The following is a 5,190-nucleotide window of genomic DNA, read 5'->3' on the forward strand; positions in this document are numbered from 1 at the left end:
CTATCAAATTGCACTAATAAATTAACCAATTAAACAGTAGTAAGAAGGGTGTGGGGGATTATTGTTCATTAGCAAGCGCTGCAAGGATTTATTGATGTTGCAACAATAGATGGAGTAAGCCCCACCCAAAAGCATGCCTTTCTAAACAAAAGCATATAATTATGACTTAACAGACTGATAGCCAGCCAGACTGTGGCTTTGTGGCTTCTAACTGCCCCTCTTCTCTTCATTTAATATAAAACCATCAGGCCCATTAAGAGCCAGAGAGAATGCATTTGAGGCCCATACAATGGTAATGCCTGACCACATAAAAGCATGACAATGTTGCTGTGACTGCAGCACCCATGCTTGTTGGTGTTAGAGGAGAAACCCACACACAGAATGTTCTGCTTAAAAATGACCCTCATATACCACAGTGATAATACCAAGGGCACCATCTCTTTTCTTTTCTTTTTTTTTCTGTCCTTTCATTCTTTAGAACTTATGTCTATCTAATTTAGAGACACAAAACTGGGTCCCTTTGCACGCTAGCAGAGTTAGAGGTTTTTCCGAACTACTGTGATATACGGCTGAATGCTCAGCAGCTACACTGTTTGTTTGGTAATTCACAGTTTAAGCCAGTTATTTATGGAATGCATTGTCAGTGTTTATGCTGAGACTCTGAGTCATGAAACAATGTCAGGAGCCGGTTACATCAGAAAAGGTTTGTGTGCGGTGAGAAATTTTTGAAATGCATCGCCGATAATAAGAGGATTCGTCAAATCGCAACGACAAGCGTGAGGATGGAGCTTGAGAAAGTGACAGGAAGATATAAACAAGCGGAGGGTTGACGCAAGATGAATTGGAGTGTTGAAGTGAACTCTAAATGCCCCCTAGGTTCGCATTTCTACTCATTATAGTGGGGTTTGTCTGTGTATTGTGCCTTTTGAACTGCATTTTTTAAACTGTAAATCTGTCTGGCAATGCTCTGTATCGAATATATATATAAGTTTTACAGATTCAACATGATTTACACCTGGAGGCAGGAACAGCAAAGCTGAAGGAAAGAATAAAGAAATGGTAGAGCAAAATGTTGCATTTATTAGATGATGTGCTGGGAACAACTCATCCAAACCTATTTACAAACCGTTTTGTCATCTCTTAGAGGAACTCCTTTATTCCCTAGCTTCCCACAAGTTAGAAAGGAATTCTTGCACAGTATTTATCAATTTACAAGTCAAATTACTTTGAGTGAAACACTTAATTAGACTTGTAGATGCAGTAGCATGATAGCACCTCATTTTTCTTTGGAGAACAAAACAAATGCCATTTACAGGAACTTTAATCCAAAGAGCTGTACAAGGAACATGAATGCGTACCTTCTCCTAAAACCTCAGCATTTCGCTTGCTCACCTTACCAAAACTACATCCCCATTGTTTTATAGGTGCACTTAGGTGCAGGTAAACAAGCCAAGAGACATTTACTGTCCCTTTTACAGAGCCTTCGACACATGAGTGGGGTCCTTTCTGAAGGGAAAGAAGCTGAATGGTTTCCGTGTCTGTATTTTCCCCCATGGAGCCAACCTACTGCACTCTGGGTCATGTTTTTAGCAGACAGTACAAGGTGTTACTTTATACTGCTAGGCCATGCCACATCCCTTGCTCTCAGAAAAGAGTGGATAAAGCTAAGACACTCTAGACTACATTAGCAAATGCCAATAAATAAAACTGTTAATTACTGGTGTGGGTAGAATTTTGTGGATGGTTTTTGAACACTTAAGTACATTATACTGGATGATGCCATGAGCCTGATCCAAAGCCATTACTCCTTGAAGCCACTAAATCATCTCACCCAGTATTTGCATGTATTCATTCAAAAGTATAATGCCTCTGTCTTATTTGTCTTCACTCTTCCCCATAACTAAAAAAACAGAATGGTACACTCATGCACATGTGAAGATAAAAGCACACACATACATAAATCTTGGTTTCAGACATTTGTGGAAAGCATTTGGGCTGCATAAACACATGTGTCAGAGGTGATGACTATGTTATTGTTCCCTATGGACTATAGGCACCGCGTGTCCACGTCACAGTACAAAAACAGTCTTAAACCTCGCCGTGCTGCTGTGTGATAATAGTGCGCCGTGTGACTTGGATGTTTTTCCTGCTAGATTTTAGTTTATATGTTTTTAAGCAGATCATCACAGTTTTGTTTTTAACCTTGAAAAAAGTTTTCTGCCTATCAATGTGGGAAGGGTTATAAGGCCATTTCTAAACAAGTTCAAGTCCATCATCCTACAGTGGTAAGGCTTACTCACAAATGAGAAGCATTCAAGACAGTTGCCAGTATTTTCACAAGACACCACAGCAAATTCCAACTATGCAAGTGCTACATCTTAGACTTTCCAAACTTTGGTTAGCATGTTAAATATTAAAGGTCACGACCGTACATTTAGAAGAAAACTGGACAAATATGGCTTGTTTTGAAGGGTTGACAAGAGAAAGCATCTCTCTGATAGAAAACGTCAGCACAGCTTAGGTTTGCAAAGCTGCATCTGAGCAAACCACAAGACGTCTGGAACAATCACCTCTGGGCAGATGAGACCAAAGTGGAGATGTTTGTCTAAATGTACAACACCACGTTGGGCAAAAATCAAACACAGCATGTCACAAACACCTCATACAAACTGTCAAGCACGGTGGTGGAGGGCTGATGATTTGGGTTCGTTTTGCAGTCACAGACCTGGACACCTTGCAGTCAATGAGCTGACCGTGGACTCCTGTCAGACAGCTAAAGCATGGCCAAAGTAAAATCATGCAACAGGACAATGATCCCAAGCAAAGCCGCAAATCTCCAACAGAATGACTCAAAGAAAATAATTAAGGTGCTGCAATGGCCCAGTCAACATCCAGACAAGCAGACCGAAATGCTGTAGCAGGGCTTTAAGAGAGCTGTGTACAAACAAATCCCCACTAAACTCAATGAACTGAATCAGTGTTGTAGAACAGCGGTCCCCAACCTTTTTTGTGCCACGGACCAGTAATGTCAGATAATATTTTCATGGACCAGCCTTTAAGGTGTCGAGGATTAATACAACAAAATAAAGTGATATGACCAAGACAAAAACTGTGGAATTTTGTAAATGTAATAATAAACGCGAATGCACTCTGTGATTGCGTAACTTTATTAGCAGCGTCCTCCTGAAATGCACCTACAACATTGAAAGTAACATCCTCCTCTCTGCCCCTTAATGCTCTCTGGTCACTATAGTAACGTGTAAATATTTCTTTCAAAATAAGACACAACTACAACACAGGAAAAGACCCAGGGAAACCGAGTTGACGATAAAAACCCTGAAAACCATAAACTTCACACCTGAGTCTCAACTCTCGCGGCCCGGTACTAAACCACTCACGGTCCAATATTGGTCCGTGGCCCAGGGGTTGGGGACCACTGTTGTAAAAGAAGAGTGGCCAAATGTACCCAAAGGAACTTTGGTTTCCTTTAATGACACAGTGTAACAGGTCATGTGTTGCTGTTCATCTGAGGTTGTGTTTCAGTAATTTTAGGACCTTGTAAGGAGTATTTATTTTTTAAATTTTAATCACTTCCTGATACATAAATCCTTGAACTGAAAAAGGGTGTACACAAGACTTATCACAAGATTTATTTTAGCCTCTCATACTTTTATGTTTTGTGTTCATCCCTCCTAAAGTGTAAGATTTAAAACCACCTTCGCTGTGACACTACAGGACATAGGTGTATTATTAGATTCTAGAATTCCAATTAAAAGCTAAGTCAAAATGGACAAGTCTCCAGGCACCACTACCGTTATGGTAGTGGTGCCTGGAGATTAAAAACCCCATCATCTTTTCTGTCTTAGCTGACAATAGCTGCCTCAGTACCGTTGCTTCTGTAATATTGGTGCTCCTGCAGCCATATATCTGCATATTATGGAACATTTATTTTTCAATTACTGGTCTGAGCAAAAAAAAAAGAAGTGTACATTACATTTGAACCCTCATGTGATTATGTGAAAAATGTCATTTTAAACAGAAAATAGAGTCCTTCAAATGTTACCAAAATTTGCTGTAGAACTGAGTGAAGACAGTGAAGCTAAAAAGCTATACATACTATATGTATAGTTTTTGTTAACGTCCCCTTAAGCATGATCACTGAGCATGAACGGTCAAATGTGAGTTTCCTGGCTTGCAAAATAAAGCAGATGTATGAAGCAGCTGTCAGGTGTGAATATATAGTATTTGTGTATGAATGGGATGCGGGCTGATACAGTATTGCAGTGTTGGCATGATTTCCTCCTTTTCCCCCTGTATTTCCCTTTTGTTTTCTCCTTTTGTTTCCCATTGGATTGCCCCTTCTGTCTTTTCCTATTGTGTGTGTTTATGCCAGGGGATAGGTTTGTGTGTGCATGTGTATGTGTAAGTCACTGTGTACGCTGGGTGTGGCTGCAAGCTCTCCAACTGCTTGATCAAACTGCACACCTGAGGCTTATCTTCTGGATAACTCTCTCCTCTACTGGGTTCCAAGATGTTTCATTTGTCGTGTAGGACTTGTGGCTACAGCCAACTTTTAGTTTTGTGCTTTGTTTACTTTGAGCTTTTAGTAACCCATCTCTCCTGTGTTCTATTACCTGCTCTAGTTCACCACACCAGCCCCCCTCTCCAGCCATTCAGTTCAGTCTGCAACTGCAGACAGCCAACCAAGGCCATCTGCCATTCTCCTCAGTTTCTTCTCTTACTACAATAAATCAGACTCAAATTAAACCATAACTGTATTCCCGAGTCCTGCTGTTGGGTCCAGATTCACAGGTCAAAATGCACAATTCAAGAGAAAAGCATGAAAAAGTGTTTATACAGCCTGTACCAGATGGCACACATGCTTGTTAGAGTTTGTCTGTTGTACCGACTGAAAGGCAAAAACAAAGAAAAGTGCTGTTTTCGCCACTCGTATCAAACTGTCACCGCCCAGCACAGCATTATGTTGGTGTTGCTATTCTTTTGGTGTTTATCAAAGACCTGCTCATTAGCCTAACATCTGGGTTTCAGAGTTTAACTTTCATTTCAGCAAGACTGTATGAAATATTGAACAGCCCACATTGTCTATGCTCCAAAAACAAATAATGATGCATATTTTATACCACGCATTCTAGCCATACTCCTCCTGTACTGTACTTGAGTCTGTACAGT

Source organism: Pundamilia nyererei, unplaced genomic scaffold (assembly GCF_000239375.1).
Source record: "Pundamilia nyererei isolate P.nyererei 1_Seehausen unplaced genomic scaffold, PunNye1.0 scaffold00036, whole genome shotgun sequence".
NCBI lineage: Eukaryota > Metazoa > Chordata > Actinopteri > Cichliformes > Cichlidae > Pundamilia > Pundamilia nyererei.